Below are 25,368 nucleotides of genomic sequence, written 5' to 3' on the forward strand. Positions count from 1 at the left end.
CCTCTTTTAGGCTTATGATGATGTTCATTATAATTATGCACATTTCAGCACCTGGATGTGAAATTCGAACCCGCACAGCTACAAAAAAAAAACTCATCCAAATGAGTCTCTAAAACTGCGGGTGAGGCAGTCGGGCAGAGCCAGTGTGATTCTCAAGGACCACTTTTCTGAATATCTTAATCTGATATCCCACGGTCCACTCACTCAGGCCAAAGATGCTCTTCTAAAAAAATTGAAATTCTGATTTGCATTTGGATTTTCCCACTCCTGATTTTTTTGGGGGATTCACAAAAGGACACTTTGGTCGATGACATTGTTCAATTAAATCAACTGAGGGGAAAAGTAAAAAGGTTCCTCAAACGACTGAAGATGATGAAGAATGATAAGAACTTTTGTACTTTTTTTTTTTTTTCCATTCTTCCCTGGTTTAGTCCTGCTTTAGCCTGGCTTAATCCAAAGAGCTATTGGAAAAATGTATATTTAAAGGCCCCACTTGATTATTGATTTAGTACCTTGCCCCTTTTTCTTTCTTTTTTTTAAATTCTGCTGCAGTTCTCCCTTGGCTACAAAACAAATACAAAGTGAAAAGTGACAACATTAGAGCCAAACCAAGCTAAAGAAGCAGCTTTGAGGACACTAAATGTATAGGCTATTTGAGAGATAAAGAATACACCAGATTAAATCACTAATTATATTGGCAATGGGCCTTTCCCCTTTGATATCAGTATCTGACTCCGAACGTGTTGAAATGCATGTATCGGGTCGTGTGATTGTTTATGTGATAACAAACTCCAACAGAGGGAAATATCCAGGTTATATTGTGTGAAAGTATTTTCTCTTCCGTTCTCTTTCCTGTCTGGTGTGGTCTGAACTGTGGAGCTTGATCATGAGCTGAATAGAATAGAACTGATCTGTGTTTTTATCAGAGAGGAACGGAGAGGCGGGCCGGCAACGGAGGTCCTCAGAGCGGAGAGGATGATATGAAATGTTCCTTACTAGTTAAAGCAGGACTAAGTAACTTGTTTACCTTAATCAATCCTTTCCGTAGTCCCTCTGCGGGTAATACAAGTGTTGATGGGATGATTGGGGGGTCTTTCATATCCCCCTGGTGTCTCTGGACAGAAAACAACAATTGCAACTTCACTGCCTACGGGTCAGAGGCCCCAATACACACTAAAAGAATCATGAAGAAGAAGCTAACAGGCTAACGGGCAAAGCTAAGTGCGGGCTAGCACCACTTAAACAGTATTTACAGCCAAGTTTGAGTGAAAAAAATGATCTCCATTTGTGTAATTGGATGCACAATATCCCTCTCTCCCTTTGTCTTTTCTGTCAGCGTAGTATTTACTCCTCACAGACAATTAACAAGTAAAAAAATGCAACATGCTGCGACACCTGCAGGGGAGCTTATGGCCTCTAGGGGCATGAGTTACTTAGTACTGCTTTAAAGGAATAGGCCACCATTTTTACATACTGAGATATGTTCTTACCTTAGCTTTGACGAGTTCTTTAGGACCTGTCTGATCTTCACCCGTGCCTTCAGTCACGTAAACACAGCGCAGACGGCGTTAGCATTTAGCCTCTCCCTCTCTCCACTATAGCTCCAAAACTGGTCAAGATAGAAGCTACCAAGCTCTTCCACATTTTCCCTATTTAAATATGGTTACGTGAAGTGTTACACTACAAAGTATAATACACAAAATTAAACAATGTGGATTTTCTAAGCGGATAAAAGGGGGGACTATATTGTAAGGCGTAATAATACCAGGAGTAGTTCGAAATCCGCGCAGTAATCTTCACTTTACTGCTCAGTAATCTTCACTTCGGATGCCAAATTACTCCTGGTATTATCACGCCTGTATCCGCAATGTTGTCCTTTTGGTCCTTACCCAGATCTCATGACCGCAGGTGAGAGTGGGGACGTAGACCGATCGGTAAACCGAAAGCTTTGCCCCCCCCCGACTTGGCTCCCTCTTCACCACAACAGTCTGATAGAGCGACCGCATCACTGCTGACGCCGCTCCGATCCGTCCGCTGAACTCCGCGGGGACAGAGTGAGGGATGCGTCATCCAAAACAGGACGCTCACATCCTTATATCTACACTTCCAATCTCCTTCCTCTTGATCCCCTTCTCTGCACAGCGGTTTCAGTAAAGTGGTGCAAAGAACAGCCACGGGAGAAGATTCTAAGATCACTCAAAGATGTGCTATAGTGGGTTGAAACACAACTCCCGGTACGTTTTTGATGACAGAACATTGAAACGTGAAGAAAAGAGCTCTCAAAAGTGATTCATTCCGATCCAAATAAACATAAAATAAATAAGTCGGATGAATATTAAAGTGTCAGCTGGTGTCATGCACATGTATGTACCATTGCACGGAGATACATGCATGACATACCTATTAAAGAGTCCGCTCAGTGTAAACTTGTTACCTGATACAGCAGCCTGTCTGAAACCCCACACTGACTCTGGAGCGCAGAGGACAAACAAACAGCCCCTGAGCTCTGCCACAACCAGATCCACTATCAAAGGACACACATGACACATGTCTGCACCAATCCTCCTCCTCCTCCTCCTCCTCCTCTATATATCTCTCGCTGTCCCCATCTGTCATTTGATCCTTGCTTTATGTTGTAAAATGTTTAGTTGCTGACATTGCTTGGTGTTTCTCGATACCTGAATATGATCAAAAAACACCCAAAAGATAAATAGGGTCCAAAATCCAGTCAAAAGCTTCCTGTTGTGCCCAATTTCCTTTAAAATTTAAATTTCCCATTATTCCTCTGCCACCTCAAATGGAAGAAAGTGTTTGGAAATGATAAATGCACAGACTTTTTGTGTTTGTGGTATTAAAAATGTGTTTAGTCTTGAGAAATGGCCTTGAGAAATGGCATTAATATAGAAATGATGCGATGCTCTCTTCCCCCTCACCATCTCTCTCTCTCCCCCGTGTTGTACCTGTGTGTGAAGTGACTCCTACGGTATCTACAGCTGACATTATCGCTCGGGCACTGGGGCTCAGATCTCGCGGAGGCTGCGTTCCCACCGGAGTCCCACAGCGGGGCCTTTGTCCCGGGGAACAATCGGCACGGACGCGCCTCTGATTTTATGTTCGCCAAACAGACAGGAGGACACTAACCTTTACAGCTGTGTGGCGCATGTGGTACGCTTTGACAGCCAGGTGTTGAGGAAAATGTGCACGATTGAAATCACTAAAAGCCACACTGCGGAATATGTCGGGTTCTATGTTGCAATGTCACGAGAGTAAAAAGAAACAATACAGAACATGCCCCAAATGCTCAGCGAGACACCATTGTTTCATTTTTGGATATAGGTGTGATGGTGGATGCTTGGAAAAAGATATAGATTAATTCAAAACCAAATATTTGGTTACTTGGAAAGAAAGTTTTTCTGATGTTCAGCCCTTGAGCCAGGTATGCACAACATGATAAAGCAGGTATGAGATCAGACTGGGTACTGTTAAACAGGGAGAACAAAACCGGCCCATGGATATATCCCTGGGGGATTCCAACATAAACATAACTAAAAAGTGAGTCTTGACACTGGTGGTATTGTAATTGCGTAAAGATCAAAACTATATAGTTAAGTGGGTTTCTGGGACCCTGACTGATAAACAATATGTTTCGGCACCGCAGGTCAAAATATCTATTCATGCGAATAATGAAACAGACATGAAACTACAGATTAAACATCCCAAAAATCACATTTTATTTTTATTTTTTACATTTTCAAAATAACATAAAAAGCAACAGCAAACGCTAGGATACCCAGTAGAGTTAATACCTTGTAGCCCCCCAATCTGGCAATCACAGCTTTATGCTTTTTTTAGTAGTAGGGGAAACAAGAGTACCCGGAGGAAATCTACGCAGACACGGGGAAACCATGCAAACTCCACACAGAAAGGCCCCGTCCAGGTGGAAATCGAACCTGGGACCTTCTGGCTGTGAAGAACGAGCGCTAACCACTGCAGCGGTTAGCCCTACCATGTCCTTTCTTTCTACAAAAATCTTCCACAATTAAGAGATTTCTGAGCTGTCCTGCACGCACTGCTCTTTGAAGGTCCATCTGCTGATCTTCAGTGATGTTTAGGTCAGGAGATCGTGAAGACCATGATTTTGATGCGTGTTTACGATCATTACCCATCCATCCATCCATTTTCTTCCGCTTTATCTGGGGCCGGGTCACGGAGGCAGCAGTCTCAGCAGAGATGCCCAGATCATTACTTCTGTCTTTTTATGTTCATCTTTTTCACAGGGATTGTGTTTTCCTTCCGAATTTCTTAGAAATTAATTAAATCCATTCTCCATCCTACCTAAGAAATGTTTCCTGTGCCATTGAAGATCCATCCATCCATCCATTTTCTTCCACTTGTCCATTGCCGGGTCATGGGGCAGCTGTTGGATTTGCCCAAATCACATTGCACCAGCCCCTATGGCTCCTCCTGCAGGTGGTGGGTCCACAGAAGGACGGCCTCATGGTTCTAACCTGGCCTGTTGGTCTCTCATAAGGGGCTTCTGAACCGCTCTTCGTCTAACCCGTCACCTAGGACCTGTTTGCCCTGGGAGACCCTACCAGGGGGCACAAAGCCCCCGACGAAAGAGCTCCCAGGATCATTCGGGCGCTCAAACCCCTCCACCACGTTAAGGTGGCGGTTCCTGGAGGGGAGGAGCCATTGAAGATCTTTGGATAAACCTCTAAAAGAGCAGTGTGGGCAAGACAGGCCAGAAATCTCTCTGCTCTGGAACATTTATGTAAAAAAGAAACAGAAAACATCCCTCAAACTCTAATCGTAAGACTGCTGAGAAAAGTGTTTAACGCTGTGATACTTGCCATATGGGGTTACAAGGTATTAACTCCGCAGGTGCCCAAACCTTTTCTGTGGCCTTTTCCCCTTTTATGGTCTTTTGAAAATGAAAAGATGGAAATTAAACCTGATTTCCTGAAACTTGATGCCTTTTAGAGATCATTTAATGTTCCCCTTGCCTCATTGTTCCCTTTTATAGAAATTTTCATCCAGAGTGCCTAACCTCCTCCACACCACAGTCTGGTTGAATTTCATATCGATGTACCTGAACACCTTTGAAACCCAATGCTTACCTCCTCACTTTCCCACCTCGGCTGCTTTTGCTTGTTGTCTCTACGGCTGAGCATCATTATTGCCGTTTAAACACTCGCATGTGCGCGAGAACTCACCGACTCCCGTGACCCGAGCCTCCGTATTCGATTCATGTGCCTGTATACCTATTTCTCCACAACTCGGCGGCTCGGCGCGCCATTCCTCCGCTAACAAGCAGACACCGGGGACTGTTTACAAACGCTTTCCGTGGGAGCTTCCTTTTTCATTTGCGGCGCTCGCGACAACAAAACGCGGGACGCTACAAAAACAGATGCCGACTCGGAGACGCTTTCAAAGTAATGACGCTCAACCCCTATGGAGAGCGTCTATGTAAATTAGATGTTGAAACGGAAGAAACACTCAAGTTGTTTTTTCGGGAGCAGTGAATGATACTTCTAATCTTGTACGGTAGAAGAAGTATACACATTTACTGCATATAAGCAAATGTTAAGTCAATAACGTTTAAAGTGTACTTTATGTGTACCTGTCTGGTCTTTGTGCGTGCCCATGGAAGAGCGTGGTAGCTTCTAACTTCACCCCGTTTGGAGCTATAGCAATACATTGGGAGACGACAAATGCTACAACAACATCTTTGGCCTTTTTGCGTGACTGAGAGCACATACAAACACCAGACAGGTACGCATCAACTCGTCTAAGCTCAGGCACCAACATATCTCAGTATGGAAAAATGGCGGTCTGTTCCTTTAAAGGCACTATACTTGATTTTTTTTTTATCCAGAAGTGGAATGATATTTGATTTGTCCTTCTTTAGTATTTGTAAATCCAGACATTTGTGGGGGGAAAAAAACACTGTGCGTCTGATCATAAAGCATTTATAACCATTTAATGAACTTTCAGGTAATAAATGTGACAAAAAAATGACAAAAATGTGATAAAAATTTGACCAAAAAAAATACAACAATTTGACAAAAAATACAAAAAAATGACAAATGTGACAAAAAAATGACAAAAATTTGACAAAAAAATTACTAAAAATTGATAAAAATTTGACAAAAAAATTGACGAAAAAAAAAAAAAGACTAAAAAATGACAAAAAATGACAAAAAAAAAGCTACAAAAATAAGTTGAATACCCAACAAAAAAAATGATGGAAAAAATTGTTTGTAATTCAAGGCATTTCTGTGACAGTGACCCTGAACCGCGACCCTGCCAGGTGTGGATCGTGCCAATAAACCCGCCCTGTGAAGAATCGCGATGCTACGAATATGTCGGGAACGTTAGGAAAGACTTTGGACCAAAACAAACAATTTAATTAAGTAGCTTCCTCTTTCATTGTTCTTTCATAATCTTTGTTCATCATAAATTCCAACCGTTCAAAGTTTTGCTCTGAAGACTTCATTCGGGTACTCCAGTTTCCCCTACCACTAAAAACATGTACATCGGGATGCTTCCGTCAGTCCACCCCAGTAACATACCAATGTAAAATCTGCCCAGGTAAAGCGTTTCATGACTGTATGTCTGTGAAAGGCAATACACAAAGAATCTAATATTTGATTGAACCACCTATAGCTTTAAAGGAACAGGCCGCCGTTTTAACACACTGAGATATGTTCTTACCTGAAGCTTAGACAAGTTGATGCTGTACCTGTCTGGTCTTTGTGCGTGTCCTCGGTAATGCAAAACTACCAAAGATGTTGCTAGCATTTGGCGTCTCCAAATATATTCCTACATCTCCAAACGGGGTGAAGTTAGAAGCGACCGAGCTCTTCCACGGGACCACACAGGTACGCATCAACTCATCTAAGCTCCGGTACCAACATATCTCAGTATGGAAAAAACGTTGGCCTATTCCTTTAATTACAGCATGCCTTTGTTGTGGAATTGTTTCAATAAGCTTGTATCGATGATCTGGACTCTGTGGCCAATGTCTCATGCTCGCTGACCCACTTTCACCATGAATCCTGGCATTGTCAATCTGGAATACGCTCTTGATGGAATAACCTGGTCATTCGGGATGTTCAGATAATGAGCTGGTCTCATCCTTTGAGCTCATAGTGTTGTTGAACCTAGATCTGATCAACTGCAGCAACCCCCGATCCGAACAGTTAGTTACATCCAGACTGACTTCTTTTTTTGTCCAATGGAATCAGACATTTGGGTGAGATGGCAAAGCGGATGAAAATCAAGGGCCTATACCATGAAGATCACTCAAACGTGCATTGAATGAGACAAAACAGAACTCCTTTCTTGCCATTGTGTTCAAAATCCACATTATGCTCCCTTCCAGATCATTCCCCCCCAAAACGACGGAGTACATTCAAACTCGATTCAGCCCCGGCCGCCCCCGCGTCGGTGAAGGGCGAGCGGAGGTCGTCAAATTACCGCGGCCCTTTTTTGTCCCGTCGCGCTTCACGTGCGAATTTCAATAATCGTCAACCAAGGACTTTTCTTCTGTCAAATGTATCTGTCCGCTTCTAATTCCGCCATCACAATATGTCCGCGCCTCTTCCCATTCCTTCCCCGACAAACGCGTGGATTACCGCGCCTGCCCGCGCTTTTAAATGTACGGTTAATGTGGGGCTTTGGCGGCGGGCGCTCTAATCTGCCGAGTATTTAAAAGCAATCTTAAGAACCGGGGAGAGGAAACGCGGAGGTCAGCCGATTCCATTGCACCTGAAAGAAAAGGCTGGAGATTGGAGATGGAAGTTTGCGAGAGAAAGGAGAATAATTTGGTTTTTATTTAAATTCAGATTGGGATTAAATGGGAATTGCGGGAATTAGAGTTTCATCACGGGAAGAAGGGGAAGTTGTGACAGTGAGGGGCGCTCCTGTCTTTGAGACTTTTGAGCTAAATGAGAGAAAAAAAAAAACTCCCCTTTTTGGCTTTTGACTTTGGAAAGATTTCCAGAAATGCCCTTCCCACCTCTGCCATGCCTATTCATCAGCCTGCCTAGGGGTAAGAACATTTTCACCCAAAAAAGTAGTTTTTAGAGCTTCTTGCCTTGTTTCAGTGGTCAGAATTCCTTTATGTCACGAACAAAGCCAAACAGTTCAGATGATGATGACTTAAGAACCTTTGTCTAGGATGGGCAACTCCCATCGTCGCAACCGATCCAAAGTTACGTGTGGAAGTCGGCGATTTTGCAGATCCTCTATTCCCCAAGATACTTCTCACCACCGATTTTGAGTTCTTAAATTATTCCATTCCAGCAAAATTTAGGAAATTTAGGACCACGAGTTTGGTCTATGATGACGATGAGTATTTTAGAAAGTGATGCTTGACTTTGAGCCATAAAGTTCAGCTGACTAGAGGGGACAAAAACAAAACAAACCATCCAAAAAGGTGTGTGAAACGTGATGGAAGTGAAGTCCTAGAAGCCTGGATTGTCAATGTATTGGAAGGTTTCGCCAACAAAGTTACAGACTGGTCCGTGCCCACCGCTGTCTGCCGCTGCCCTTGAGAGACTTCCGACTCGGCTTAACTTTTCATCCCAGGTATCCAACCTCATCAAAGCGATGAAAAGAAAGTCAAAGCTCTCATTGTGACAGATGGAAGAGGGGAGTGTCCCGTCTTTTTCTCTGACTTCTTCGCTCAAAAGTCGGGAAATGGACTTGAAATTCGTTTTTTTTTATGCCTCCCCCCTGATCTGTCTACCTTTCATGGCAGTGACATGGTACAAGCTCGGGATCAAAGACTTGTCACATGTTTCCCTCATCCTGTCTGTCGCTCTCTCCCTCTCCGTCTCCGATCTCTCTCGCGCTCTCTCTGCGTTTTGGACGTTGGACTTGTCAAAAATGACGTCTTCTCATTTACAAGTCAGATCCTTCCTTATTACCGCGGCGCTGTCCGCCATTACTTCCGTCAGGCGTCGTGTCTCCGCCCGTCTCCTCTGTCGAACTCCTCTCTTGTCACGAAAGCTGGAACACTTGGAATCAAAGTGGGGAGATGGTCCGGAGAGTCGCAGGGGTTTGGAAGGCAACGGAACAGCCTAAAACAGTCAAAGCTTTGGGATTAAAAGAAAAAGAGAAAGTCAGAACAAACATTTAGACAAGCACGACTTTACCAGATTGCACATCATTAAAGAAGTTGTGACGATATCAACAGACGGTGTTAACTTTGAAAATCCGGATGTTGTTGCCGTTTTTCCTGTGTGGTGCGACCTGAATTGTGGAGCTTGATCCGGCCAGACTCCGACGGACCAGAAAATAGAGTTGATCCATAATTTTGTCCAGGCGGAACAGAGTGGCAGGCCGACGGAGGCGGAATGTGTAGCTAAGTGTTTGGTGCGAAGTGCGGACTCTGTAGACTGCCAGACATCCACATTTTGGTTCCCACCTGCCTCGTCTCCATGCTGCAGGTACTAGGGATGCACCGATACCGATTCCAGTATCGGGTATCGGGGCCGATACCACAGGCTTGTACTCATACTCGTACTCATTCATGAGGTCCCGATACCAGAAACCGATACCATTTGACGTGCGGCCAGCACACCTACGAGGCGCAGCTCTCAGCTGAGTAGAGAAAATAGCAACAAACTGGAGAATTCTTCAGTGGAAATACAATAATCCACATAGAGCTGACTTTATTACAGACTGCACTCTCTAAATCAGAGTCTGTGCTGGATTTAACCAGAGCTAAATGTTGTTAGTGCTGCAGCGTCTGCAGTGTTTACAACATACAGGCTAACGTTGCTATCTCGCAGCTAGCGCAGTTTTGGCCATTCTGACGCCGTTTTATGCACAGGGGTTTATTCATCTGAAAAACTAGCCCAGCGACTAAAAAGTCCTCAGAAAATCCAAATGAAAGACATACAGCATGTTTATATTGAGCGAAAATGAGCTGCAGCAGAACAATGAAAACGCTGTAGCTTCTCGCTAAGATGCTACAAACACATGAGAAAATCTACAGGAGCTGAAGTAAAGACGAAAAGAAACCATTTAAGTAACATCTCAATACTATTGTTATTGTTATAAAAATACATAAATGAATAAAGCACAGGCATTGGGAGCTTTTGGACATGGGACTTTCTGTCTATGATGGACAGTGCAATAAAAATAAAAAATTATATTGAATGAAAATAAAATTAAATAAATATATGGCATCAGCACAATTCTAATATAACTGCTCTTCAAAGTGTAGCAAATGAGTAAATTAACTAATTATAAACCAATCTGCTGTGAAAAAAGTAAGAACGTTGAAGAAAATGCCTTGTACTCGTATCGGTGTTCGGTATCGGCGAGTACTTAAATCCAAGTACTCGTATCGGTTTCCGAAAAAGTGGTATCGGTGCATCCCTAGCAGGTACTGTATATACTGTAGTGATGGGATATATTATGAATGGGATGGTACAAGCCCAATACGATGCATTGCGATACAATATATCATAACGTACTAAGTATTTTATGTCACAACGAACTACAATGTCTTACCCTGAATGAATTGAATAAGACCGTTTCATAAAGTCCTAGATTAGACATAACTCAGTCTGGTAGAATTATTTTAAAAGTATGGCTTTGTTTAAACTAGCGACAAAACTGGCATTAACAAAACCATTCCACGTATTTTTCTCTAGACCGAGAACAGCGGTACATGCTTTCTGATTCTGTGTGTGTATCATGAAACAGTGAGCTACAGTAAGCTGTGAGACATGCCAACAAACCCATCTCTGTGAAGAACTGATATGCTAGAAACGTGTATGGGAATGAGTTTGGACCATAACGTAAACTTTCAAGAGTTCAAATATCAGGTATAGGGCCTTTAAAGAGTTGTTCAAACGAGCTAACTCGGTCACAAAGTCGGTAAAACATGTAGATGGATGATTTTTATTGCAACTTGTCAAAGATCGTACCCGCTGTAATCATTGAAGACTGTCCTGTTCAGTTTGTCTTGAGATAAAAGGTGTCTTCACAAATGTCTGTCAAAATATCCTCCTTGATAAAACAAAAAAAGTCGAGAAATCAGTTTTCCTGACAGGGTAAAGAGAATGTACAGCCTATAGAGTGGAATTAATCCTTACGCTTACATACCAACACACCGGTGAGCCATTCACGGGGACACACTATGATTGAATCTTCCCTCTAAAGCACATCTCCCAAGGCTCTCCTCGTGGGATTCTGCGGCAGGAGAAACGATGAAGAGGAGGATTACCATGTTCTTGAAGCCCCCTCACTTAGACCTGCTCCTCCAGGACTGGGAAGAGTGGATTTGAGGGGATTCTACACTGTTGAGCGAGGACCTTTGTCAGCAGCGAAGCGCCAACGATTGTCCTCAATAGGTCTATACAAAGGTTCGTCTTTCCCAATGCAATTACTCAGCAAACTGATATTCTCACGTCTCACACAAGGGAATGGAAATTTATTTGTGAAGTGCTTCTCTGGGGATTGTTCCACACATGGAGGTGACAAGGTATGTTGCCACAGCTGACTTGGGGTAGACTGAAGGTAGTATGTCCTCGCCAGGCTTTGCCCTCAGCCCCTCTGACCAGCACCAAACACTCACTCAGACACCAATCACCCAGGCACTTGGTATTCCACCACAGTCTTCCATCCCAGGCCCACACTGTTTAGCTTCAGAAACTGACAAGATCGGGTATTCAAGAGTGGATAATGGCAACAAGACATTCAAAGTCCATTAAATAACCGTTTATCCAGGTGTAACCCAGGCTTATAATAGATTTTAGGTGAATTTTCTCTGCCAAAGAGTCAAATTTCCAACCTTTCTCAGAGTCCTTGTGTGGTGAGAGCACCAAAGGATAACTGCTTCTAAAGCTAGCTCCCACGCGTAAACAGTCAACGTTTATAACAACTGATCTTGGCTATAAACCTTTAGAGCCAGCACTACCTTGGGACCTTTCGATTTGAGGACTTGTCTGGGCCTAGTAGGATCTTTCGAATTGGTGAGCATTGAATAGCTGCAATAATATGTGGATCAAGCATTCTTTATTAGCTATAGGAGGCCTCAACTGATGCCTAATCACGTAGCATGGGTTGTCAATGTAGATGCTAACCACTAGTTTAGCACAAAATTTGCTGTTTGCTACTGGTTATATTGATGGTTTATTGATTTTTTCTTTTGTACCTCTACTGAATGTTCGACTGATTTTCCATGGTAGTGTTGTGGGCTTATACTTCAGGCTACAAGTATTTTGATATTGATTAGTGAATGAATTGTGTACACTGGAATAAGATAAATGGCGCCCTTTTGTGGGTTATTGGATGGCAGGCTTGTGACCAAGAGCCAGGAGCCTGCAGAATCTCCACAGTTACCACATCCATGTTCCACTGGTCAGGCAGGAGGCTGGTGCGGCCTGTAAACACCAAGCAGAGCCAATGCAATCGTGCCAGATATATTGGACAATGACCGTATTGGGGCGGGGTTTTGCATATTGCTAATATTGTAAACATACAGCATACATTTTCCAGTCTGAAAAAAAAAGAGAAAAATCCAGGACACAGGGCCTTTTTTCATGCAGTATCAAGCGCCCTACAAAGGACACGGCATCTACAATTGCAATTTGCCAATTACCAGTTTGCAGTTTTGATCCAAATCCTATAATTTCTCCCCCTCCCCCACCGAGCTTCAGACACAGATGTAACTTTAATTCACGTAAACTTTTGATGGCACAAACTTGCACAGCGTGATAAATAAAATAGGCCACAGCTGATACCATCTGACGTGGTTGTTTTGCTTTGGCCGACCGTACCATCAGCCCGTTACCCGCCGAGGAAGCATTCAGGCCGCTGTTTAAACATCAGTGCGGCATGCAAATACCATTCACCACCCTTTAGCGCTCATCTGATAAGAGCGCACGCCTCCTTGTCCTGTGTTTTTCATCCCCAGGGCAAAGACGCTGGAACAAAACATCGGGATTCGGGCTCTCAGCTGTTTACCATTCCAAGTAGTGTACGAGCAGGAGTATGTTCATTTGACATTGGAGACATGTCAGGTACTTGTTTTGGTTATGATGATGGCGGTAATTGGAGGTTTAGCTGGAATGAACCGCTTTAATAACTGTTGTGAAGCAAATGTATGATTGTCTTGAATACATTTTTTTTGAGGAATTCAACAACATTTCCACAAAAAAGCTGTTGTGAACTGGGAGAGCAGGGGAGTCCTGGCCCTCGAGTGGACCCCATTGTGCACGTTTTTGTCATTTTAATAAGGCGAGACACTGCAGGTGAATAGGGAAAAAATGTAAATTTACAGATATCAATTTGAAGCTTTTGCTGTAGATCACTGACATAAATGTGACAAAAAAATACATTGCAAGTTTTCTGTTATTTTCTTTATCTTTTCATATAAGAACAAGGTGTTTTGTGCCTGAAAATGCCCCAAATTTCCCATGTTTTCGGCGACAAAATCTGAATAATGGATAGAGCTACATTCAAATTTATGGTTTCATTTTATTGATAAATGAGCTGCCAAGACTTTCTCAGAGCGGATTTAGGATTTCTTGTTTAGTTTTAAAATAAGCTGTTTTTCAGTGGAAAAAATTGGAAACATTTAATTTTCGCCTTATTTTTTGACATTCAAAACTCAATAAATGGGGCTTAGGGATTAGACAATAAAAAATCCCTCTGAAAAAATCTTCCAAATATTGCTCAGTCCAAGGCTGGAAAACTTGAAGTCTTTAGGTCCGACTGACGTGAACATAGTGTCGCCACAATGACAGAAAAATGTGTTTTGAGAAAAAGGCCCTTGAAATTGTGTTCTCCCATATAAGTCTATGGGGGAACATTGAATCAGCGCAATATTTAAACATGTTATTGTGAAGATTAGTCATATTTTCTGTTTCCGGGTGAAAGCTTGGTATGTTCAGAGACCAATTTGGCCCAAAACCTGAAAACTGAAAAATATGAGTTTTGCCTGCAGTGTCTCCCCTTAAACAGTTAAACAGAACCATTGTAAGACAAGAAAGTGAAGATACTCTTGGTACTCCTTGAAGCCTCCACTGCATATCCTGGAGACAGGCCGGGCCTCCTCAATCCAAATCAAATGTTTTCTGATGATGATATTTCATCATTTAATTTACTCAAATAATATCATTCAATGCTTTGGGTGCCCCCCTCCTGGTTGGGATCCTCTGCTTTAGGCCTTGGTTTGATGCATTGTGGGTTCTGGGACGGCAAAAAAGAAAACGCCTGCTTCAGTGATCCTCTAAAACGGTGCACCGCCTCCTGGGTTTGTCCCTGTTTCAGAGCATGGTGTCCTGCACTGGTCATCTTCGCAAACTCCTCCTCCTGCGCAGCTCCCTCCGCTCCACAAGAGTCTTTCACCATCTTCTCCTTGTTTGTCCTTGTGCTATAGAAGACCAAAAGTGTAGTTGTTCCACTAGCACAGCGACGCTGAAGAGGTGAATGAACGACAAAGTCATGTTTGTCCAAGCGCACCCTCGGCTCTGTTTACACAACTTACACTTTACAACATTTGTCTGCGGCTGATGATACTCCGGGCGCTCTCATACATCTGTTACAATGTGAGGCCAGTGTATGAAGACCGTCTTTACAGCAAATAGAGATTTGAAACTTTTACTCTGGGTTACTGATATAAAAAAAGGATTGTTTTTGTCATGTTATGCTTTTATATAACAATAAGGCACTTTATGCATTAAAAAGAAGTCTAAATTGCTTATGTTTTCAGCAACAAAATCTAAATAGTGGATCTCAAGTGGAGATGTTGTTGCAAGAGCGTAAAGAAAACCTTATTTGAGAAATGTGTTGCATTTGCACATGTTTCTTAAGCCACTTCTACGGCTAAAGACGAACGGAGTCGAAGGACATGACGATATTTAAATTAGTGAATTAGTGTTTCTTGCTTCACGTGGATACCAAACATGTCAACCTACATGACCACATCTTGATCTATTATTCACATTTTGTTGCCAAAAGTACTCACAACATTGGTGATTTTTATGAACAAAATGTCCAAATGTCTTTTTGCTGCTCTGTCCACGAGCAGTGTGTTATTTATTTGCTTTTTGTCTGACTTATCTGGAAAAAAGAAAGACCTTGCAACATGGAAAAAAAAAAAAACATGTGAGAAAACTGTACTTGGTTCATTGAGGTTGAGGTCATTGGAGTTTGTGAATAAATATTTATAATAAAGATACTCATTGCCGCAGAACAGGGAGGCACTAAAACGGCTTCCTTTGAAAATTCACCGGAGCCTTTGTGCGGCACCAAGGATGACAAGTGCAGGGCCTTGGAATAAACGGAGAGTTTGTAACAACAAAAATCGTTTCCCTGTCATTGGGAGAGGTGTTAAACAGCTCGACGGTGTTTCGTACAAAATTTGGGAAAGAAAGTAATGTTTTTTTTCCGACTTGCTACTGGGACCAAGAAAAAAAAGACCTTGTAAAATGGAGGAAGATTTTAACTCAATTGAAAAAATAATTGCATGTTTTTTGTACAAAATCAGAAATTCCTATCTTTTTGACAGTTTTTGCTTGAATGCTTGGTTTAGATTTTCTTTCTGTTGTTGCACATTGCAGTGAAGTGGGGTAAAGCAGCCATGCGTTTAGTCAATGGGATGTATCATTGTTTCAATATATCGTTTTTGCGATGTATCGCGATATTTCGCGGGACAGTATACCGATTTTTATTCTGATATCGATAAATTTGATGTCATGCATATTAATGACCAACGCCATGCATATTAATGAGGTAGCAGTGCTCTACTGTTTTCAGTCAATAGAGGCCAATAATAATCAAGAGTTCAGTCAAAACAGTGGAGGGCAGCACTACAATGTTAAGCACTTGGACCAAACACATATGTCTTTTAAAGCAGTACTAAGTAACGTGTTTGCCTTAATAAATCCTTTCCGTAGTCCCTGTGGGGGTAATACAAGTGTTTATGGGATGATTGGAGGGTCTTTCATCTCCCCCTGGTGTCTCTGGACAGAAAACCATGTTTGCAACTTGAGTGCCACCGGTGCGGAGAAAGCAATACACACAAATGGAATCACGAAGAAGAAGCTAACATGCTAACGGGCAAAGCTAACTGCGGGCTAACGTCACTTTAAACAGTATTTACAGCCAAGTTTGAGTGAAAAAAAATATTTCCATTGTATAATTGGATGCACAGTAACCCTCTCTCCCTTCGCCTTTCCTGTCGGCGTAGTATTTACTCTCCAAGACAATTAATAAGTTAAAAAATCGTAACTTGCTACTACACCTGCAGTTGCGCTTATGGCCTCTAGGGGGAAGAGTTACTTAGTACTGCTTTAATGATTTAAATTACACATTAGATTTATTTGTGGTTGATTTATATCTTTTTAAACAAGATATCAGTTTATTTTTTTATTTAAATGTCAATGAAGTGATGCCTCTGACAGATCAATGAATGACCCGTCTGCAGTGAGTAAGTCAGTAAGTCCGTAGGGAAATTTGTCCTCTGCATTTGACCCCTCCTTCGATTGTACAACCTGTAACAAACAGTGGGCGACCGCAGAGCTGCATGTTTTGTACATGTTTTTAGTGGTAGGGGGAACCGGAGTACCCGGAGAAAACCTACGCAGACGCGAGACAGAAAGGCCCTGTCCAGGTTGGAACCCGGGGACTTTCTTGCACAATATATCGATTTGCACATTATCGGCATAATCGTTATGTAAGGTTATCGTAAGCCATGTATCGTGTATCAAATCGTGACCCACACCTTCGTCCCCCACCCCCGTCTGCCCCCCTAGACATACTACAATAAACACATTTACAATTGTTTTGTGCGATGTAAGTAATGCATTTGTCTCCTGACTTTGAACAGATTCCACGGTTAGGACGACAGGGCCTCCAAAAGGCTTCATTGTTTCTCAAATGGTTTTGAGTGGTTTCTCTCCCGTCACTCGACCTCATATTTAAGCTAAACGCGCTTCCATAGCGTTTCTATCTATTTTCGGGCCTAAGCAGTTGTCCATTTGTGAGCTCTGTCCCGTTTCGTTTCTCTGCGTCTGTGATTACTCTCCTCTGCCCTCTGCTCTAAAGCATCATTCTCCCCCATTTGACACCTTGACATCGCGTCTGCAGCCTTTCTCTCGTCCGCTAACAATAACCATTTCAATGCTGAACATTTCTGAGTCAGAGCAAACCAGATGCAACAGACAATTTCTGAGATTTACTGCCATTTTCTGTGTTAAAGTGCATAATGACAGGTTTTAATGATTTTGAAAATATGACTCATTTTGTTAAAATGAAAAAAATATATATATATAGAATTTATTTCAGTGAAGCCACAATTTTCACATGTTCGGCAGAAAAGTAATTTTTATTTGATGTATGAACGACTGACAGGAAGTGACATAGATGGAGGTAAAGTTCCATAGCACTTTGACTCACTCATTTCCCGATGATGTAACATGGTTGCATTTAAAATGGTTTACCTCTATCCATGTCACTTCCTGTCAGTGTCCATTAAAGGAGCTATACCTGATTTTACTTGATTTTTAAAGGGACAGGCCACCGTTCTTCCATACGAGTTGATACATACCTGTCTGGTCTTTGTGGAAGAGCGTGGTAGCTTCCAACTTCACCCCCGTTTGAAGCTATAGGAATACATTGGGAGAGGCCAAATGCTAACAACATCTTTGGTCTTTGTGCGTGACTGAGGGCACGCACAAAGACCAGACAGGTACGCATCAACTCGTCTAAGCTCAGGTAAGAACATATCACAGTATGGAAAAATGGTGGCCTGTTCCTTTAAGAAATGGAATTCAATTGTTTTTGTCCTTTAGTATATTGTAAATTCAATACGTTTTGAATTTTATAATGTGTAAAATTGATACAAATTATAAAACATTAGTATCAATTTCCAAGGCTATTTTACTTGTATTTTTGTGGACGTGACCCTGAAAAGTGGTACAAATATATATATATGTTACGAATGAGTTTGCACCACAATGTCTTTCATTATTTGCAATCAAACATATAAACATCCCAAAAATGGTCAAACTAAAGAAAGCTGGTTTAAATGTTTAGCCAAAATGGTGTCTAATGTGCCATATGCCCATTAACTTGTTTTACATTATTATAGTGAAATATACCATCATTTCTACAGCAGGCCTGAGCTGTTGTCGCTCAAAAGAGAATATGAATAAAGCCTTTATGTTTCTACCGTATCCTGACCAGGTTGATCCCTACATTCTCTGCCTATAATTGTATGAATAAACATCGTTGACCGTCTTCTTCGGGCCAAGGCCTGTATCTGCCCGACAACGCCAGCCCAGATCTGCCTCCATTCCTCCATTCGACCTCATCCGGCTGCGATTGACCGTCTTTTCTGCGTAGCGCGGCCCGTGCGGCGTTGTCCATTTGGCGTGCTTCACTTTGTTCGGATTGGTAAACTCTGTCCCCCCGCTTTGTGGCCGTCTCCGTGCCCTCCCTTCCCCGCTCTCCAAACATCATTCTCTCCCGTTTGGCATTTTTGACACCACGTCCGCGGCCTTTCTCTCGTCCCACCACAATAACTACTTTATTTTTCGCCGCTTGACTGAGCAACATTTTACCCCCTCCCCTTTCCCTTTCCCCCCCCCTTCCTTTAGCTCCTCTTTCCAACATTAACGCCTTTTTTCTTTTCTTTTTTTTTTGTCATCCCGCGCGACTTCCAAGGGCGTACGGGACAAAACAATGCCACCCCTGCCTGCCCATCGTCCCCCTGCCGCCTTGAAAACGCACCTTCTTTTTTTTTTTTTTTTTCGCCGTACATCCGACGGCCCCGCGCTTACGCTAGCCGTTTCCATGGCGATGCGCTAAAACCATTAATTTTCAATTAAAGCAGACAAAGAGATGACAGCCCAGGGTCCGGGGAAGATGTCAAGCAGCAGTATTAATCGACGACAAGTGAGCGTAATTGTGTGTCCATTTTCCCTTCAGCGCCTCCGTAAGATAATTTGAGGGTTGCAGCAGAAGACATTGCCGCTTTCTTTCAGTTTTTTCTTTTTTTTTTTTGTCCCTTTCTTCTCTCTTCACTTTTAACCAAGACGCTTTTTTTTGATGTGCAGAAAATATGGCGTCCGTATCATTACCTTTATGAATATTTTGTCAAGGATGTGATTATTTTCATTATCGCTCTATCACGCAGATGCTCTCGCCGGAGCGAAGGGGCCACTCATCCCGCGGACAGGAAATGGGCGGCTTTATTTTAAAGTATTATTATTAACCTTCGTGTTTTTTGTGAATGCGTTTTATTATGTGAATATTGAGTGAAATGTTATGAACACAGATGAAGATTCGCATTCAGACGACAAGCGGAGAAGGAAGGCCACAGCGCTCGGAGCGGGCCTTGGGTGGATGACTAACCTTGCGCTGCGGGCTGGATGGTCGCGCAATCCGAGTTTTCAGCCTCACAAAAAAAAAAATCTCAAAGTACTGCCACCCGGGTTTTAGAGTTGAATTACACGCGCTTTATTGATGCTAATTGGCTTCGCTAGTTCCGCTTACCTGAGGTTGTGAGCGCCGGTACTTCCTGTTCCTGTTCATTTCCTGTTAAAGGAATAGGCCACCGTTTTTACATACTGAGATATGTTCTTACCTTAGCTTTGACGAGTTCTTTAGGACCTGTCTGATCTTCACCCGTGCCTTCAGTCACGTAAACACAGCGCAGACGGTGTTAGCATTTAGCCTCTCCCTCTCTCCTCTATAGCTCCAAAACAGGTCAAGATAGAAGCTACCAAGCTCTTCCACGTTTTCCCTATTTAAATATGGTTACGTGAAGTGTTCCACTACAAAGTATAATTACACAAAATTAAAAAATGTGGATTTTCTAAGCGGATAAAAGGGGGAACTATATTGTAAGGCGTAATAATACCAGGAGTAGTTCGAAATCCGCGCAGTAATCTTCACTTTACTGCGCAGTAAAGTGAAGATTACTGCACGGTGGCCTATTCCTTTGAAGGCCCTACCCATGTTTTTCCATTCACTACTTGCACATAACCCATAATGCTTTGCGGCTTGGGGGGTATCTACGACGTGGAGGCCTTTGAGTGTGAGTTAAGCTACAACCAAACAGTGACAATCCGGACATACAAAGCGCTACAAACAAAGTTAACGAGAGCTTTTTTCCTGATCGACTTTTCAAAATCAAGAGATAAAAAGGTACAGATTTTCTTAAGCTTTGGTTTTTTGTGGAATTTGATTTTTTTTATGGTATTTGGAAGATTAATATGTCCATGCAATGACAGCTCACAACGCCATATTATTTACAGCAGCGGATCCCCCAAGGCGCAATGCATTATGGTATTGCACAAGTAGCGAATACTGAGATATGTTCTTACCTGAGACGAGTTCATACGTACCTGTCTGGTCTTTGCGCGTATCCGTGAAAGAGCGTGGTCGCTTCCAACTTCACCCCCGTTTGGAGCTATAGGAATACATTGGGAGATGCCAAATGCTACAACAAAGCTCAGGTAAGAACATATTTCAGTATGTAAAAACGGTGGCCAGTTCCTTTAAAGGCCCTACCCATGTCCCATAAGAGTGTGTTGTGAAAGTGAAAGCAAGACTTAAAAGGTATGTCGTGAAAATATATTTCAGTCACAATCTGATCAAAGAAAGACATTTCTTTTAAGATTGGCTTAGACACATTCGAATAATCACATTTTCCAAATATTCCATGGTGGGCCGTGAGGTCCTGGCAGATGATCACAAAGTGTATGTTAGGAACTTGAGGTTGGATATAATATTTTAGCGACGGTAGGCAAGTTCGTCTGAAGCTAAAGGCTAGCGTTAATTTGACGACAATAATAATAACACCCCCTCCCGGAATCAGTGGTGGAGGGGTTTGAGCGCCCGAAAGATCCTGGGAGCTCTGTTGTCGGGGGCTTCGTGCCCCTGTGCCTCCCATGGCAAAAAGGTCCTAGGTGACGGGTCAGACAAAGAGCGGTTCAGAAGCCCCTTATAATATAGACATATAGATATATAGACAATATAGCCTTACTAGTCTAATGTGTGTAAGGGAAAGGGCCTTCAACCTATGAGATACTTTATGTAACAAAACTGGCAGAGAGTTACTCATGCTTTGAAGTAGAATTTAATGAGTAACTTTGAGCCTTAGGGGGAGTCCTCTTAGGAGAGTTATAAGCCAAGATGGTATTACGGCGCAATAAAAGAAAATGACTTGAGTTTTTCTTTACATCTAATAATCACCTAAATTGTTTGCTGATTGTGTTCAACATGCTCAGAATAAAAAAACACATTCAAAATGTGACTGATCAAGCATGGTGTAAGGCGTAAGAGTAACCAATTTACTTATTGCGCTTTACACATACTGTAGGCTATAGTACAGTAAATCCAGTGGTGGTCAAAGTATCTCATTTCATTACTTCAGTAAAAGTACAGATACTACTGGGCAAGGATTACGCCAATAAAACGTTTACTTCATTCAAAGTACTGGACTAACAGGCCCGGTTAGAACCATGAGGCCGTCCTTCCGTGGACCCACCACCTGCAGGTGGAGCCATAAGGGGCTGGTGCAATGTGATTTGGGCAGCTCCAACAGCTGCCCCCACGACCCGGCAATGGAAGAAAATGGACGGATGGATAATCATAACGCATTAATCTTATACAGCGGTTTTCATTCATTAGACTGAAGCGAGGCACCACCAACCACTCACTCAAACACTACATTCACACAGGCTTCCTGGTGTTCCAAAACCGTCTCCCATCCAAGTAACAACCAGGCCCTTCCTGCTTAGCTTCCGAGATCTGACTGGATCGGGCAGAGCAAAGGCGGTATGTCCACATGTATTGCAAAAGTTCAAATAATGCCTGAAAACAGTCACATTGTCTGTAGCTTTAATTGTATTCACTAAAGGTGCATTATGTCACTTTTTATGCAGAATAAAGTTAATATCAATGCGTATTTGACCTTAGTGACCCAGCGGCTGTATGGGTGGTTAACATGACGCCTTTACTTTTCCATCCTGGCCGCCATGGATACTCCAAGATCAATTTATTTAAGGGTTTCCTGTAGGCTTTCACTGCTGATGAAACTGTCTCTTTGCTTCCGAATATTTCCATCCAGAAAATATGGGGTGGTCTAGACTTCTTGAAATAAATCAAAGGAATAGAATGCTTTTTTTGGTGCCCATAGGTTTTATTGGATGGGAGCCAGGACCTTCTTGTTGAGGGAACGCATTACATTACATTCAATATTTCAAATCCTTGGAGACCTTTTGAAATATCACAGTTAGTTTGATATTTAACAATCATTCCCGTTCTTGGACATCAGGCCCCCAATTTAAAGGTAATCCAGAAAGCAAGCTCAGGCTAAACTGCGTATTGAGCTTTACGACAAAAAAATAGGCGAGAAAAGCGGCCAAACTCCACTGCGCTTGGTTCAGAGCAGCAGGCAGGAGCGGAGACATAATTGGGGATGTCAGTATTTACAGGAGCACAGAGCATAAACACCCCCAGGGGCCGTGTGTAAACTCCTCTGCGCGATGTTTGGAGCTAAACGCTGCTCACATGTGGTTAGCCTCCGAGGTAACCTGTTGACTCTGATGCTACTGGAGCTTTTACTGAACCGACGAGAGTGCAAAACCACAAACATGAAACAAGGGCGGCGGGGGGGATCTAAGCCGGGGTGAAGAACTGCCCAAAGAAAAGGTTTGTAAGAGCAGAGGGGTTATTTAAAAGAGGGGATGGACCAATGCAACACATAATTTGTAAATTATGAACATATGAGGCCAGATTTGGGGGGAAAAATGAAGAGTAGAGGGGCCTAAACTCATCCCTACGGAGATATAGCGCAATTTGAACATTTTGTTGTAGCTCATTTCGAAAAAGGTATATTAGCATTGATCTACATTTACAAGATAAAAAGACAAAGTGTCACTCTAGAATTGTAAGGTTCTATATGCTTTACGAGCGTTTTTTAAAGATTAAAGTTTGAAGTTTTAACCACTCATAGAACGTAATGGAAAAAATGCACCAAAATCTACAAAACTGTGCACATTATGGGTCCAGGAACCATAATACGTAAAAAACTATATTAAAGAAATGTCAGATAGGATAATTTCGGATAGAACCTTGTTATTCTAAAGGGGGGCGAAAGGATTGGACCACGGTTTCGTGCAGGTGGAAGCATAGGGAAGGGAGAGAGTTCAGCTACTTCACAGCCCGGTGGATGAAGCTTTCCTTCAGTCGGCCGGACCTGACTGAAGAAGTGACTCCATCACTTCTTCATCTCTTGCAAAGTTCAAGCTTGAGGACCTCGAGGGGTTGGGGGAGTCTGAGGGGGAGTTCTCTTGAAAATCAGGAAGCGAAATTATTGGATATTTTCTTTCAGCTGTTTTATGGTAGATCGATATTGCATTTTCTAAGCAACGAGGTGCAAGATAGTGATAAAGATGTGTTTGAGATTATTTCCAAAAAGCATAATAACTCTTCTCTAAAATTCCAAGCCTCTAGGTCCCTGTTCCATACTAACCCCGTGACGACATCATCCATTCGGAATCAGACAACCAGACTACAAGACGGCTGGATAGAGACATGTCTGTGGATGTAAGCTGGATTTTGACAACCTCCACCCCTCCCCCCGTGAACGAACCTGCCCCCCCCCCCCCCCCCCCCCACTTCACCCCCTACGTTCCCTCTCTATCTGTCTCCAACCAAAGGCACCTTGACTGATAATGAGCCGCGGTCCGCAGGTATTCGCGCCGACTCGGGGGGGATTCAATTAACGCCCTGCAGATTAATAAAGAGTAATAAGCCCGCGGTGCGCCGGTGTGTCCGCCGTACGGCATGTGCGCGCCCGTCGGTGTGTGTGCGCCGCCGCGAGAGGAACCCCCCGTCGCTCAGAGAGATGGAGGGACGGGAGAGTCGAGGGAGAGAGAGACGAGGGGGGCGAAAGGAGAGGAACGCGGGCCATGCGATTGGTTGATGGGCGTCGAGAGGTTTTTAATTGGTCATCTGCTTCATGTCACATCGCGGGAGGGCACTGGTCATTTTAACACATTAACTATCAATGACTATGAAGGAGGCTGGTGTGAAAGGATTATTGTTGGAAATTGCACATTTTGGTGTTGTTGGATAGGGTGTGCTGATAATGTCACGGCATGGAAATGATTGGTATTGTAATATCGCTGAGGTCTTCCAAGATTTATACACATCTACACAAAATCTGTTACAGTTTCAATTCCGCCTTGTTTCCAACAAATCCATACGACACAAGTGGTCGTTTGTCTTATCCCTGAATTACGACCATATGAGACGATTGCTAAAACAGCGCCCCCAAGCTCCCATTGAGGGGATGTACATTACATTTAACCCGATTTATTTTACGTAATGTTTTTGACCACTTGCGGTGACGATTCCAAAACTGAAACGCAAAGAAATAAATCGTAAACTTGCAAAATTAGCCCCACGTGCAATAAGTAAAGCAGTCCCAGATCTTCGGCCCTGCCACACCTGTGGAGGAACTGAACGTCCAGCTGTGCCAAAGGCTCTCCAAGCGCGCTCTGCGCTATTACGCATCACACCTCCCCAACCGCAGCACCACTCTCATCATTTATTATATTATATGTGTAGGCTATAGGTTATCGCCATTTTACTCACAACAACAGCGACACCAAAGCACAACTTACCATTGATGTCTTCGTGTCTTCTCCTCCATATGCGTCACTGCCAACTCCATATCTCTCCTGTCACTTCCATCTCTGTCCTCAAACGTCCTCGTGTCTCAGACTCCGTGTTAGTTAGTGCTCTGGCCTCACAGCAAGAGGGTCCTGGGTTAAATTCCCTTTCAGTGTGGAGTTCACCTGCACCCCACCATAAGATAAGATAAACGTTACTAGCCCCAGAGGGGGATTTGTCTTTTTTTTCTTGGCGACAGTGCCGCTCATCTGCGCACACACAATCAGACATGACGAATTCACACTGAACACAAAGTGCCACATCTGCAGTGTCTCTTTTACATTTGTTTTAAACATAAAACATGTGCATTAGGTGAATCCTCCAGCAGGTGATTCTGACCCTCAGCCTGGCTCCACATCTGGAGATGTGTCCCCAGATGCTACAAGCTCCTGCCCACTGCTCCTGATGGGTCGCCTCAGTCGAAGGAGGGGCCAAATTCAGAGACACATTTTGTAATGACACAAAAATGATCTTAACCTTTAATCTGCATCATGTGTTAAGCCTATTATGTCATGCATAGAAACACACATAGGTAGAATGACTATTATGACCAAGACATTTATTTTAAATAGAAAAACATGTGTAATATTGTCCATATAAATCACAGGCGTGAGAGGAAATGCTCTACAGCAGTTTATTTCAGATTGT

The sequence above is a fragment of the Gobius niger genome, assembly GCF_951799975.1.
Source record: "Gobius niger genome assembly, chromosome: 24".
NCBI classification, from domain to species: domain Eukaryota; kingdom Metazoa; phylum Chordata; class Actinopteri; order Gobiiformes; family Gobiidae; genus Gobius; species Gobius niger.